This window comes from Drosophila arizonae, chromosome 2, assembly GCF_054131065.1.
Source record: "Drosophila arizonae isolate 15081-1271.41 chromosome 2, UAZ_ARI_1.0, whole genome shotgun sequence".
NCBI lineage: Eukaryota > Metazoa > Arthropoda > Insecta > Diptera > Drosophilidae > Drosophila > Drosophila arizonae.
The window spans coordinates 20,332,876-20,349,307 of record NC_142922.1 but is presented as its reverse complement, the minus strand read 5'-3'; the positions used below and the strand labels follow the sequence as shown (position 1 = coordinate 20,349,307).

Sequence of the window (16,432 nt, the reverse complement as noted above, 5' to 3'; positions counted from 1 at the left end):
GGACAGACGAGAGACTAGACTCGGGCAGAAAACAAGGGCGAGGATAAGAACTAGAATGGTCATAATGCATGCATTGTGTGGCAATGCTACAGTGAGTACTGCCTAAGCGATGCAGTGAGTAGAAAGAGCAACTAAAGACGTTACTATTTATACCTATACTAGATAGAGCAATACAGCGTATATTGAGGATTTCGTGTAGATATCCCGCTTAGCTGGCCTTCACTGTATGTGCAATATTCACAAATGCGCTGGCCAGTTTGGGCTCTCAGTCCGCCTGGCCATTCAATGAATCGCCTGTCGTTGCTGGCTGCAATGTGAGTGAGTGAACTGTCACAATTGACGTGGGGCGTATAAATTTTACATTTAACGAAAACGCAATCGAATTGAGCTCTGTATATGGACTGGTAAACAGCATCCCAGCCAGTTAGCCAGTTAGCCAGTTGTCGAGTTGGCCAGTTGGCCAGCTATGTGTGTTATGAAGACATCAGCGCATCAGGCGCACGGCAATTTGTGGGACGCCACAGAGCCTGCGCTATGTCGGAGCCTGGGACGCCAATTTGATGGGGCTGCATGCGTCGAATGCATTCATCAGGCAGCAGCATTGTTTGCCGTTGATGCGCTCCCGAGTGCTTGGCATTGCTGTACGCATTCCCCGCTCACATTACTAGTCAATAATGGGCCACCTTGGAAAATAATGGCGGAGCGGGAAATCAAATTAAATGCCCCCGGCCCGAGCCTCACCTGGGGACACATTTAGCAGCGTTTTCCAATCAGCATAAAATTTATCAAATCAAATTCAAATGCAAAACGAAATGCAAAGCAGTCGCTCGACGAGCATGCTATAAAAATCACATGCCAATCGTATGGCAATCAAAGTTCGCTTTCCCACCCTCCACGCCCCAGCTGGCGCCTTATTGATGATGGCTCTACGTGATGTTTGCTTGCCGAAAAATTTGCATGTGAAAAGGTTTTTCATTGGCTGCGCAGTCGTTCCAGCATGCGGCTGCCATGCGAGAAAAAATGGCTCTGCAAATGGCCAAGACTGGAATGGAATTGAAATCGATTAAAATGAAATCAAGTCGCTAACGAATCGCAGCTTTGTTTGCCAACCTCATCTCCGTCGCTGTCGCCGTCGCCGTCGCCGTCGCCTCGTCCTCGTGTTGCCAGCTGCGCACAAATCGTTTAACTCAAATTGATTTGTCAATATTTAATTAGGAGCTGGGCAGGCCATGCGGGCAGCAGCAGGCGCCTTTGATGTCCTGTATTTCCTGCGGATTAATAGTCGGTGTCCTTTGTGGGCGCATCGTGTTTTAGTCCTGCTCGAGGATTAGTCTCATCAAGGGAAGTAAGCGATATGCTAGTGGCATATATGTTTAAAATTAAAAGAATATATGTTTAAGTATTTTTACATCCATTATTAAATGAGATTGATAAGAAATAGTCCTGAAGCAAGGATTTAGTGTCAGCAAACGGGAAATGATTCTCTTAGTCCTTCAATCACTGCAATTGGCCATCAATCAATTCGACGCGGCTAACAATCAGCTATAAATGTCAATCGCGCCTAAATACAATTAAAGGCTTTTGCCATATCGACAAACTGACCCGAAGGACCTGCCCTAAGCGGCTTAAGTTCTGGCCGAACGCCTGTCAAAAGGCACGTGAAAAAACGTGTCCCATTGACATTTAGCTTGATGAATGATCATAAGCGCACAACCAGCCGACGTTCCCAAACGCTTTCCAAGCCTCTGACTGACTGCTGCCACGTGACTCTGAATTGGATTGGGTGCCACAAGCGGCGCTAGCGCTGATTGCTCAAATTTGATTCCTGAACAAAGCCGAGGGAATCAAGCTAAAATCACAGCTAAAATTACCTTTGTAATTATTTGTATTGAAATGAAATACAATTGGCAAATATATGCAATGCAATTTTTAGTTTGAGCAAATTTACTGACTAAATAAAATTTTTATAATATTTTTATTTTTATTATTATTATTATTATTATTATTATTATTATTATTTTTTTTTTTGTCAAGAGTAACAGTCTCTGTATGTCATATATTCTCCTCTTTCTTATCACTATAAACAGACTGGTAGCTATAGCCATATCCATTTGACGATCTATATTTTTCTATTCTATTCAACTCGAACTTTCTTTTACAGCATGACTTTTAATACACAAATCTTTAATATCTTAATCTAACTGACATAAACCATGCGATCTCATTTCAAATCCTCACAGCAAAACTATATCGAATGGGTCTATGCCAAGAATTCAGTGTGCAATATTGATTTACAGCTTATAAAAGTTCTGTCAAGTTGCATCTGCCGCATCGCCCAGGTGCAACGTCTCGAATATCTCCTTGAAGCCGTTAATAGTTCTTCACTTATTGGCAGTGCGCTAATTTCAATCATCTCATAAGCAATAATTTGTTGCTATTGACGAAAGTGTCAGCATTTTCACATAACTGTGACAACAACTGACAGACACACACTCGCATAAATAGACACCCACACACCTTGACATGGGGCATCATTAGCACATGTTAACATCGAACCAACATTACAACGTCAAATGGACTTCGATTTTCTGTTTTCTGTTTTTGTTGTTTTTTGCAATTGTCAGCGGAAATTTTGCACGAACGCAAACTTTTTTTGTTTCCTGTTGTTGTCAATAACTAATTCGTTTGTCATTTTCCGTTTACATAACAGGCAATAGAGCCAAGGCAACAGCAACAGCAACAACAACAACAGTGACAGAGGCAACCGCAAGCAAACAAAATGGCGCATGTGTAAGGACAAAGTTTTGCCTGCGTCTTGTGGCCGCTTTGTCCTTTCTGAGGATGCGAGTTGTCGGTTTTGTTTATCGGCTCAACTTACGACATGATGCAAAAATGTTCGAAACATATTGAAAGCATCCCAGGCACCCGCTGGCCCCTGCTCCATCAAACGATACTCTCACTGCATAACTGATATTACAGGGTATAACGAAATGGAAAGGAAAGAGAGATACGAAAAGGTATTTCTTAATATATATTGTATATGTAAGGAAATGCAAATTCATATACATATATAAATATATATAGAGGGACTGAAAACGTTTGAGAACACTTTTTTCGAACAAAGCAACTACAAAAAAACTGTTTACAAATATTTACAGCAACTACAGGGTATCTTCTAAATGGGCACTCAGAGCTGTAACATGTTTAGCTTATTTTCTGATGTTTTTTATTATTATTGTGCAGACGCTTAGAGGCTTGAAGTGTCAATTTTGCAGTGGGGCTCATAAAAATGGCGATAGAGCCATGAACAATTTTTGCCGCTGTGATTTACATTAATTTGCAATTTTTCATGCTGTGCGGGTGTGTGCGTGCGTGTGTGTGTGTGTGTGAATGACTCATAAAAAAACAGTGAACATTTTATTATGTAAATTAAGCGCAGGCAGTGAAAAAGGATCCAGCTATGTGGATGGAGCTGCTGGATGGCTATTTGGCGTCCTGGCACGCGTTGAGTCTTATTAAAATTGTGGATTTGAATGCAGTCCGGTTCCATATCCTTGTTGACTGGCAACTGGTTTCAAGTGAAGCTAATTTGCATTTGCAATAACATTTGCCTGCCCGACAAGCGCCTGCGAAATGTTAATTTAGTGTGCGATGCGTTTCGATGGGATGCGTTGATGTCAACGTTCGACAACGACAACGACGACAACGACAACGACAACGACGGCAACGGCAACGGCAACGGCAACGAGATGGACATCAACATCGACGGCTTTATGCAGATATATCAGTCACTCAACGGGCTTCTGCTGCCAAAGTCGAAGACGTTGCTGAGCTGCTTGTCATAAAGCGCTCAGCGGAAGGCTTGACATTTCAATTTGCAAGCCGACGAGGATCGCGGACTTGGCCCAAAGACAGGACTGAATGGCCACGAAGGCGACATTCAACAGAACATGCAAATATGCAAATCAATGCGCTGACAATTTTCAGCCAACTCAGATGTGCAATTGAGCTGAGAATTCCGCTGTTACCGCATCCCCATCCCCGTGCCCTCCTTGCCATAGCTACCTCTAACGTTCTCTCACGAACTTTGTTAATTTATATTTGCCGCGTGCCGCACACACAAATAATCCAAAAATCGCTGCAGGCAACGCCGCTTATAGCAACAAGCAATTACAGAAAGTTACTGTAATCCTGGGCAAAGTCCTAGTCCGATTGCTGCTCCTGCTGCTGCTGTTGCTGCTGCTGCTGCTGGTCCTGCAGCCAGGACCTACTCCTGCCGCAGCGCCTGCTGCCTGTCATAGTTACAAGCGCTAAGCCGCTTAGCCTTGTTGACTTTCACATGGGCATCACTTAGGGGTTGATTTCATTCCTCCTGATCCTTGCCTCACTCTCTATGCGTGTGTCTGAGTGTTTGTGTGCGTGTGTGTGTTTGTTGTTTTGTGCCTCGCTTTTTGATGTGTGATTAGCCTATTAGCCAAACAACACAAAAAATGAATAGAAGAAATCATGATGAGAAACGCAAATATTGAATCTGATGAGCAGCAGCAGCCAGGAGCAGGACCAATAAAACTCTATGGCCGCAAGGCGTTAATCGACCTAGTCGAGCGTGGGATCGACTTGGTCAACTCATGGCAGGACTATATAGATCTGCATAATTGTGATTTGATACTGCCTCTTCACAGTTTTAAGGCAAAATTCAATAAAAAATTTGCATACATATTTAAGCTCTCATACGAGCATCAATGCGGATTGTCCGGGCCAATTAGGGGCCGCCTTTCGAGTGCCCACTGTATGTGGTGAGTGCTGTGGCCAATAAATCAGCCGCCCAGCCACAACAGCTACAAATATGTGCAAGTATTTAAAGGCCTAAAGAGGCTGGCGAGTCCATGGACCGTGGTGCTTTTTGGCCGAACCGAATGTTTGTTGCATTGTCTTCCCGTTGGCTGGCTTATTGACGAAAATTTCAGAAATTTTAATTTAAAATATTTCTTTGAATGCTAAATTGTTGACTCTTTGCACCCGCAGCCAGTACCTGGGCCCGAGCGCTTTGCCATGGAGCCATAGAGCCCCAGAGATCGGGCCGGCCAAATAAACCAGCTAAACAAACCCCACGACACAAAGGCACAAAAGAACAAAAGCGCGCGACAAACAAAACCAAAAGCAAACACACAGCTCAATGATCGTACAGGGGGGGGGGGGGGGGGGGTCGGGGGGGAGGAGAGCCGGAGCGGAGCCGATGGAGCGTGCGGGTGGGGCGTGGGGCCGTAGAAAACTGAACTGAAACTGCGACAGAGATGGAGTCGAAGACGGAGACGGAGACGGAGACGGAGTGGGAGACATTCAGACAGTCAACAGGATCGTGTCGCTCGTTTGTTTCTGCTGAAAATCTTAAAATTCTCGCAATTTCATGTTCGTTAAATTTTGATGTTGCAAATAAATTGAATTGTTAAACGTGCAACTTCGAATGTTGTCGTTGCTGCCTCGCAGTTGCCTCTTCTTGCTCTTGTTGTTACTGTTGTTGTTGCTGTTATTGTTGTTGCTGTTATTGTGAATTGCAGGCGCATATTTAAACAAATGATGGCCAGATTTGGCGGCTGTACTGCAGTGCACTGACATCTGCACTGAGCTGCTCTATGAGAGAGCGAGAGACAGGGTGCAGAGAGAGAGAGAGAGAGAGAGAGAGAGAGAGAGAGAGAGCGGGTAACGAGGGCTGCTTAAACAATTACATACTACAGTAAAAAAGATGTGATCTACTTAAGCTCCTCATCCTTCTGATCTAGACGTAGCTGAGCTCCTTCAAATTTCATTGGAATAAGATATGATCTACTTGCTTTACCTTCCCCCTCCTTTTCAACAAGTGGAAGCTCAGGTAATAAAAATGATATAAAAATATATTATATTGATTAACCTGTAATAAAGTCCTTCTAAGCTATATCCTTAATAAGCTCGAGCATATCTCATTTCTCAAATGAAAACCCTTGCACTTATTTTCTCTGGCAGCCCTCGGGGCTGGAGCTGAATGGGGTTTTAGCTTTTTGGCAGGGCATCTGCATCCCATGTTGTCCCATTGCTGTACGCTTGCCCTTTGTTATTGTGAGTTAAAATATTTATTTGTCGTAGCGCCTGGCCGGAGTGAGAAATTCTGATGGGTTTCTTATTTGCTTCGCTCGGCCAGTTTGCATATGTCCGGTCGCAGCGATGACTACATTAGCCGCATGCATAATAAAACCACATCGAAGCGAACCAGACCGAGCCAGGCCATGCCTTGCCGTGCCGCCCCCTTTGGCCATGGCCATGCTATTGGCTTCGATTTTATATGGAAATGCGGCTCCAACAATGGCTTCATATTTTCATCTCTCGCTCCGGCTGACTGCCTGACTAGCTGACTGCCTGACTGGCTGGATGGCTGGCCGAGTTGGCCGAGCTGGCACCGGGGCATTCAAATCCTTGCTGCACCTTTGACATGTTCGCATCGCATGATTTATGCAGCCATGGAAGAACGCTTGCCTTTGGCTGCCACAGCCTCTGCCACTGCCTCTGCCTCTGCCTCTGGCTCTGGCAGAGCAACTGCAACAGCTACATGTGAAAAATTAAGTGATATTTCTGAATTTGTTGGCAGCCATCGGCTGCTTCGATATCGCTGTCGACATTGGCTGTGGCCCGGCCGCAAACTGAAGACTCGAGAGTCGATTCGAGTCTCTGGCTGGGTGCTTGTAATTGATGCTGCTGCTCTCAATCAATGCCCAAATAGATTCTTGAGCATATTTTTGGTTTGGTTTGGTTTTTCCCATACCGCAATGGGATTTTTCCTCTAATAGAAAAATTATTAAATGCCCGTTTTTGTATTCATTGTTGTTGTCATTTGACTTGTTTGCCCATTAATTCATCATTATTAAGATGTCAACGATGTGGTTGACATTTCGGACCGTCGCTCTCGCTCCCTCCAGTCCCGCTCTCTCTCTCTCTCTCTCGTTTCGTCCTCATGCGGGCCACTTGACATCTGCTTGCCGTCAGGCTACTTTGAGATTTGCCTGCCAGTTTGTCGCTCAGCGTTTGTTGTCGTCTGCACCTGCATTTGATTGATGCTAATTTCACACGACATTATTGCAAGTTAGTCTAGAATTCCAGAAACTGTTCACATGACTGATGCACAGATATGACCGCCATGATAGCCGGTTTAATGCTATTATTAATCGATCTGCATGTGGGTGCCCCAGATCCCTTCAGCTGATGGGACATCTTAATATGCATATGAGGGACATGACTTTATGAAGCAGATGCAACCCTTACATGCCTATCTATTTGTGTAATCAGTTTCTATATATAGATATATATATATATTTATTTTTTTTTAAATACCATCAATCTTGAGTCTAAGCTGGAGAGCTGTAGTAGATTTTCAAAGATAAATTTTTTTTAGTTCATTTTTTTAGTTTTCAGTTTTAGTTTTTCTCATTTTTTGCAATAAAAATTCAACAAAATTGGAATAAATTAAAAAATAAGAATAATAAAATAAATATAATAAAAATAATAAAATAAATATAATAATAATATAATTTAAGAATATTTCATATTTATTATTTTTTTAAAATAATTTATAATATTTAATATTGAAATAAAAATAATTTATAAAATACAAAAAATATATAAATGCAAAATAATTGATATGTATTTATGTATTTCTTAAATATAATAATAACAAAGTAATGCATTTTTTTTCTACCCTGTATTTAAATACTTGCCATATTTAATAAAACTAAACTTCTCACTGCTTAAATATTAAAAACTCTAAATGCTTCTAAATAATCTAAGCTGAATGACAAATTATTCCAAATCCTTCTAAAAAACGCAAACTTTTTTTCTGTGTTGACTAATGTTAGTTTTGTAATTACTTAAATTTGTAAGCTCTGCTTAGCAAGCACTCGTAACAATGTTGAACAGTTTGTGCAGTGCATTATGTGAAGAAGAATAATCAGCGGCTTGGAACCAGCAGTATCGCAGCTGCCCCAACCACCCAACTAATGCCAGCTGATGAAATTAACGTTTGAATGCTTAATTGGCTGGCTATCACAGCCGTCGCATCAAATCACATGGCTATTTGTTACATCAACACCAGCCAGCAGAGCCGGAGCCAGAGACAGTCGACGGCTGAAACACGCAAAGCTCGACGCACGCACAGAGCCACCCACGTCTGCCACTGGTAGACATAGCTATTGTATGTAATACATATATACATATATATATATATAATAAGATATATATATATATATATAAGTAAAGTGTGGAGTGGGCATCGCCTGACGCCATTGCAAAATCACAAAATGCCTTCCTCACTTTTCGCGCTTAATTAAACAATTAAATTTAATTACGGTTAATATGGCTCTAATTGCTGTATTTCCTACGCTCTACGCCACGCACATGGACACAGCTCCTGCTCCAGCTGCTCTCAGCCAGACCCAGTCTCAGATTATATAGCGGCTATAGCTATACATAAACGTCAACTGGCAGAGCAAAAGCTGAGGCTAATACAATGGCGGGGAGCAGAAGCGAGGCGCATCTGAACGTGGTACATAAAAGCATCAAATTAAAAGTGCCAATAGCCAGGTCACAGCCAGCCAGCGAGAGTGAGAGAAAGAGAGAGTGAGACAGCGAAAGGGCGAGAGAGAGAGAGGGCGAGCGAGATGGCACACAGATGTCCTGACACTGGCTATCTGTCTGCTGCGCAGGGGCACAATTAAGCGGAAAGAAAAATTATTATAACTTTATGTTTTGTCATTCCCAGCACGCTATATACCAGCCAGCCGCTATATACCTGGCCCGAGTACATAAGGAGCAAGTAAATGCTGGCCGAAAGCAATGCGAAACTACCCCAAAAGCGAGCTGCAGCGACTGCGGGGGCAGTGGATTGAAACTCACCACGGCGCCGTTATGTTGGGCATGCGCTTAGGTGCGTGTCGCCGTGCGAGCGACAAGGACAGCGATACGCACTTTCTCCAGCGCTCTCCACGTACGGGCTGGGCTCTCTGTCGCAGTCCTGTGTCTGGCTGCAAACATTTCTTTCACTTGGCTGCGTTTATTTGCACAGTTAAATTGCAAAAATGGCGTCGCGCAGCATTGAGCTGTTACGGCGACTGCGCTGTCGCCATGGACGTCGCTGTCGTCGTCGCCGTTGCCGTTGCCGTTGCCGTTGCCGTCGAAGTCGCAGCCAACGTTGACGTCGACGCAACCATACTAATATGTCCAATTGTGGAAAATAATTATAATGAAACAAATTTCCACTCACTTGCCAAGTGAAAAGCAAAACGTCATATCCTTTTGGCCTGTCCTGCGCGCTCTCGCTCGCACTTGTGTGCGCGCTCCCTGTCGCCACTGTCTCCATCTCTCTTGCACGCTCGCTTCAGCTCAGACCTTCGCTCTGGGTCTCCCATGTGGGTAAATGTAATAAATGGTTGCGTTTACCGTTACTTTTTAAAAGGGTTGCCAGTCGTTTGTATGAGTGGCTTTGTATTCGTAAGTGTGTGTGTGTGTGTGTGTGAGAGAGTGTTGTCGGTGTGACTGTGTGTGTGTGTGTGTGCATGCTGTAAAATATGCGCATGTGGTCGAGTTGAGCGAAATTAAGTTCGTATAAAATAAAATATAACAAGAACAGCAATTTCATAATGAAGGCGGGGGAGTTAAATCGTTTCTACTTGAATTAAGGTGAATTCTCTGCATGTGAGTGAATGTGTGTGTGTGCGTGGGCATAAATCTCCCAGTCTGTGTGTGTATATTTGTGAGTTTTATTGTTTCAAGTCGGCGCGGATTTTGAGTTATAATTGGAAGTGTAAAGCAATAAATGAACACAGACAGTTACTTAAAAACATACTCGCACACTCACACATACCATTGAGGGTACGACAAAATAACTGGAGAAACACTTTGTATGCATGAATATTATATTGTAGATTGTTGGATTGATTAAGCAAATGAATGATGAATGGAAATAGTTATGATAAAGTTTCTTATAAATTACCTTTGAGCATATGAAATATTAGTTCAGTGTAAGAGATCTTTTCTCTCTTAATTAAATGAATACTCTTACTATTATTGTAAAAATATATATATCTCGATATTTATTATAATCAAAACAGTTCTTAGTTTTGTAATAATAAGAACCTTTTGTAAAGTAAAGTTTTCCGAATCTATCTCTACGTTAAATTATTGAATAGGTATGTGATAATGCCCGTAATCTCGGCCATTTATCCATTGAAAGCAATCAGTGTTTATCTTACGGAAGCCATATAATTTAATGAAACAAACTGCTGGGGGCGGGTGCCTGGCTGGGAGGGGAGGTGGAGGTGGAGGTGGAGGAGTAGGAGCCATTCATGAATGAGCCATTGAGCTATCGCTGGCGCCCTCGGTGGGTGGCTGGCAATCTAGCCGGAATATCTAAATGTTTGCTAATTTGCTTAATAATTGCATTTTACACAGTTTTGCATTAGAAGCGACAACAACAACTGGCAGACAGATAGATACGATTTTTCTATTTGGCAAAGAACAATCAATGTCATTCATGTAGGCCGAAGCGCCTAATGGCAACAGCAGCAGCAACAGCAGCAGCAACAGCAGCAGCAACAACAACAATAACAGTCTACTAGCTTCATATGGCAAGCCATCAATTCTAAGTAGATGACACCGCGCAGATAAATTTGTCCCACTAAATTGGCCAAAACATGAAATAATTGCGAATGTAATTAGTTATTGCCCACAAGAGCGAGAAATGCACACACACACACATACACACACACACACACACACACACACGCACACACACAGATACACACACAGTGAGACGCTGTTGCCCAGAGGGAGCTGCCTCTGGTGGAGTCAAGTGGAATGCCATGCTGCAGATGCCACTTAATTTCGCACAAAAGTGAATTGTCTTGTAGCTACAACTGCAACAGCAACAACAACAACAATTGCAATTACAACAACAACCATGGCACTAGAGAAACGAGCAAGCATTACATGCTCTGCTCTGCCCAGCCCAGCCAGCCCAGCCAGCCATGCCCCGCCCTATGCCAGCGCCCGCTGCCAAAGCGGCCAACCTAGAAAACGTTCGCCTGGTCCAACTCAATGGGAATAGCCCGGCACGGATCTCAGAAACATTGGCCGATGCTGCCCCTGCAGTTCCTTTGCTCTGTTACTCAACTGCTTTTGCTGTTGTTGTTGCTGCTGCTGTTGTTGTTGGAGCCGTTTTGAGCGCGCATGCCGACGATTAAAATCTTCAGACAAATTTTGCATTTCGCTGGCGTCTCTGTCGCACACAGTGCGGCCCCATGAATTAAAATGCAACAAGGCCAAACTAACCGAAGTCCAAACACACTACATACAAAAGGCGCAGTTGACAGCACTCGATTGAATTCAGTTAAATGAGCTGTTGAAGAAAAGCGAGAGAGAGAGAGCGAGAGAGACAGAGAGAGAGAAAGAGAGAGACAGAGAGAGAGAGCTGATCAAGTTGTCTGGACAAGCTAGGCAATGGATGCTCTTTGTAGGGTATGCCAAATTGAATTGTATTTGCGGCGGCCTACACTTTCGCTAATGTATCTCACAGATACGCGCGTTCGTTTTGGGGCGCAAATTAATTGTGCGCCCAAACGGAGCGTGCCGGCAACGCAGACGACAACAACAACAACTACAACAACGATGAGGACGACAGTGACGGCGACGGCGACGTCGACGCGCTTGATATGCGCGATTCCTTGAAATTGTTCGCATGAAAATGCAAGCAGCAAACTGCAACTGCAACTGCAACTGCCGCTGCTGCTGCATTTAATTCAATTGAAAATAGTGCGAAACAGCAGCAAGAGCAACGACAACAGCAACAACAACAACTACCACAATCAACGACAACAACAATCAAGCAGTGGGCACAAAAATTTAATTGAGTATTCAAAAACGTAAAACTCTGGCTCGTGGGCAGCCGCAGGAGATGGAGCCGAAGATGTTGGCATATACACCGTGCACCTCTCTCTCTCGCTCCCTTCCTCTCTCTCTCTCTCTCTCTCTCTCTCTCTCTGTCTCTCTCGCTTGCAACGGTTATTTCGCAGAATTCTAAACTTGGAAATTAGGTTTCAGTTTCAGCCATGGGAGCGACGACAATGTTCTGCCTCCGAGCCGCATATCGGGCGCGTATCTCACGCTATTTTGTTTAATTGCATTCTACACATTTTGTTTCCCGGAATTTTTGCAGTTAACCACAAAATTAATGCAGGAGACCAGCAGCCAGGAGTCCACAAGATATCTGAATTGGACTGCGCTCATTAAACGCCTCGCAAGAGCTTCAATAGTAATAATGAAAAACAGACACACACACATAGAAAATACCGAAAATTATGAATATAACCTGCACCCACAATACCCGACTCCCTGTTACACTTATATATCATAATTACGCGCACATTTTCAGGCAATTAAAGCCGCTCACTTAAGCCATTAAAATATATATGCGCTAGGGTCCAGTCCAGTCCAGGCCAGACCCGGCCAGACCAGCTCAACGTAGGTGAAAATAGCCGTGGACCCATAAAAAGTTCGGGTCGAACAAAGTGTGGCAGGGAAAATTGTAATTGACCTGAAAATTCCATGAAAAATTAATAATTTGCATAATATACAGCGGCGATAAAAGTCGCTTCAAATGCCTTTGTCACCGACTTGTGGCTAAGGCCACTGACCATGGTCTAAGTGCAGCATTTAATGAGAGCGAAGACTGTGGGAAATACCCTCGATGCTAAGAAGAGTACATGACTTGTGCAATGCGTTTTGACATGGCCTACGGGTTATATGAAGACATCTGAAGAGAGCTTGAAGAAATATTTAGCATACGTGTCATTTTTAATATCAAATATATATGTATGTGCATAATATGGGATACCATGATACCCTATACAAATATATATCAATTTAGGTGTTTTGCTCTAGTAAAGGTAGCCTTTTTAATTAAGAATTATGGCTGATATACCAAAAGATATCTCCAGAGATCTTGAAGAAATATTTAGCATATGTATATTTTTGCAATATAAAATAAATATCTACATAACATCTCATACACTGATAGCCTTTAGAAATATATAATAATTTCTTTCAAATCAAAAGATTCATATCTGAAACACTACAAAAGAACTCAAGAAATCTTGAAGCAATCTTTAGGTATATGCATTATTTAATATCAAAAATATATATCAATATCATATCTGATTAAATGATAGCCTATACAAATACAATATATCAAATAAGTTATTGAAATATATATAATAAACTAGCTGGCCCGGCAAACGTTGCATTGCCCTCTATATTATTTCTAGGTAAAAAATTGTTGAAAGCTATGTTGTTCAGGCTGGGATACACTGATAAATTTATTAATCGGATTTTCATTCAAGCACCTTGTTGTAAACGACATTCTTCGTTTTTTGGTCGGGTGCAAGAACAAATAATGCGGATCGTTTGCCAACACGTAAGCATGCCACGTACAATTGACCATGAGAAAAACACGCATTTTCTAGATTGAGGCCACAAATAGTCAAAGATTGGCCCTGTGACTTGTTGATCGTCATGGCGAAGGCAAGACGAAGCGGGAATTGAATTCGTTTAAATTCAAAGGGCATATCTGTTGAGCTCATCGGAATCCTAGGAATAAGAACTTCCTCATCTTTAAATTTTCCTTTGAGTATCAACGCGTGAATCACATTGCTCATCAGTTTTCTTATCACCAAACGCGTTCCATTGCACAGTTTTGGTTGGTTTAAATTTCTAAGCATGCAAATCATGGAGAATTGCTCTTTTCATAGCTGTGTTCATTTCTTGACGCCGGTCAAGTTGTTCTTCCATATTGCCCATGAAGTATATTTGCAAGAATTTTTGCTGTGCATCTTCAATAGGTTGCAATGATCCAATGCGATGGCAAATCTGGCCTTGAATCTTTAAATTCAAAGCCATAGTTATAGTTATATTTACAAACACTATTTACAGAAATCTAACAAACTACATTATTCAAAATTTTTTTTTGGCAGTCATAGAAAATAAAATTTTTAACGTAAATTACCTTAAATATCCGTCTCCAATATTTTCCGCCCCAAATTATGTCATTTGGAAACAGGCATTGTATTTTTGAGTGTTCGCTAGAAAATGTCGTGATTCTAGTGTTTCGCCATAAAGCAGGGAACGCAATGGCTATGGTGACCGCTAATGGCAATGTCACTTTACCACTAAGGCAGCACAAACCGGGCGTTTCACCAGCAAACTTCAATGCGCCACAATGCTAGCAAACAACGTCCATTGGAGCAATGCAAACTAAACGATTCAAGCTGTAATCAATGGTGCAATCATATCGAAACGCTGCTCGATTCAAATCAATCCTTGAACCATTTCTTATTGCCATTTCACGGGCTGCCTCTCTTTGAGAAGCACGAATTAAGGCCCTTCTTCCCTGGGTACTAACGCGGAGCCTTTCTCGGGCGATTTCTCGCTCTTCGTCAGATAATTGACTCGCGCTATTCCGTTGCCTAATTGCATTATGGGTCCGCCGGGAAAGATTAGATCTTCTAGGACGCGGCATTTTTATTAATAGTAATACTGCCCTCGCACAAAACCATACAAAACAATCGAGAAATATAAATATAAATAATTTACACAAATTTATGTTTGAGACAAACAAATACCTGAACTTTCGAGATATTTAGCTTTTGTAAAAGTCCAAAAATACAATTTTTAATAATTAACTTTTTATACCCTGAACCCATTGAAAATGGGAAATCAGGGTATAATGGTTTTGTGAAAAAGTATGTAACGGGCAGAAGGAGGCGTGGCAGACCCCACAAAGTATATATATTCTTGATCAGCGTGACGAGCTGAGTCGATATAGCCCTGTCCGTCTGTCCGTCCGTCCGTCCGTCCGTCCGTCCGTCCGTCCGTCCGTCCGTCCGTCCGTCCGTCCGTCCGTCCGTCCGTCCGTCCGTATGAGTGCGTCGATCTCAGAAGTTATAAGAGCTAGAGAGCTGAAATTTGGCATGCATACTCGTGTGTACCATACGCAGTACGAGTTTGCTTTATTTTTTCGATAAATCGTCCGATAACTTTTTTATCGAGAATAATCGAAAAATTGATTTTGTTTTTTTCGCCTAATTTGAACATTTTTAGACGTGGAGTCTTCAAATTTGTGTTGTATATAAAGTTAATCGATACAAAGATTTTGTAATTTACAGATTTTGGATACCACGCCCCATTCGCCCCCAATTTGTAAAAAACGCATTTCAAGTACTAGAGACTTGTGCTTTGGAATGTACACACATATTTACCATATGATTACACTTTGAAAGTTTCATTAAGATCATATGTTTACAAAAGAAATTATTCGACAAATAAATTCTCATAATATTGCCCACACCGCAGCGCAGCCCAAGCGCAGTCGCTGCTTACTGCGCAGTTAGCAGAGCGCAGGCTTATGCGTGCGTGTGGATGCATGTGTATGTATGTGTGCATAAAAGAAGTGCAGAATGATTAGAATATCAGCTTGGAGGGTTCAGGGTATCTCCTAGTCGAGCAGTCTCGACTAGAGCTTTCTTACTTGTTTTTTTTTAATTTCGAATTTTGAATTTTGAATTTTTTATTTATTTTTGATTGTTAGGTTTTAATCTTTTGATTTTTTTTTTAATTTTTGCAGATTTTTGATTTGAAATATTTATAAAGTTTAAAAGTCCGAAAATATAAAAAGCCAAAAATACACTTTTTAATAATTACCTTTTTTTTTTTTTTAATTTCGAATTTTTAATTTTTTATTTATTTTTTGAACAGTCAGGTTTTAATCTTTTGATTTTTTGCAGATTTTTGATTTGAAATATTTTTCCTTTTGATTTGAAAATTTTTTTTTTTTTTTTTTTTTTTTTTTTTCAGGAGACCGTAGACTGACTGACTACATTTGTTTATTTACTTCTACACTATTGTCAAAACTGTCACTGTTACCAAGCCTACTGGGTATAAAAAAAATTTGAACATTTGGGGAAAAAACCGCGTTTTTCAAGTATTCGGCAAATTTTTTCAGTATTTTTAAGACCCTATACTAAACTCGTTGCGGAGACAAATCCAACAAATCAAAAACCATGAAAATTGGTTCAGCCCAAATCAAGTTATAAGCAGTCTTCACTTTTACACAACTTTCTTTTATATATATAGATTATCTTACTCTAGTTAAAGTCGATTTTAAAATTAAGAATTATATCTGTTACACGGATATCCTATAAAATTATACCAATATAATATAAATATAAAAGAAATGTTTTTTTTTTCGAATTAAGAATTTTCTAGCTAACACTTGGTATATATATTTAATCCAATATAGGTTGATCTTCAACTGAAGAAAATTCATTTATTATTTTGGTAAGTATAATAAATCATAAATCAA

The 16,432-nt window shown here is 41.4% G+C and overlaps 1 long non-coding RNA gene across 1 annotated transcript; it reads right to left on the bottom strand.

Moving 5' to 3' along the window:
• Positions 1–13,359: 13,359 nt before the first annotated feature.
• On the bottom strand, positions 13,360–16,225 carry LOC149270551 (uncharacterized). The gene is made up of 3 exons (XR_016271633.1): positions 14,694–16,225; positions 14,078–14,607; positions 13,360–13,953 (listed from the first exon to the last, which is right to left on the bottom strand). It is a non-coding gene; the product is annotated as an uncharacterized LOC149270551 (long non-coding RNA).
• Between the last annotated feature and the right edge of the window lie 207 nt (positions 16,226–16,432).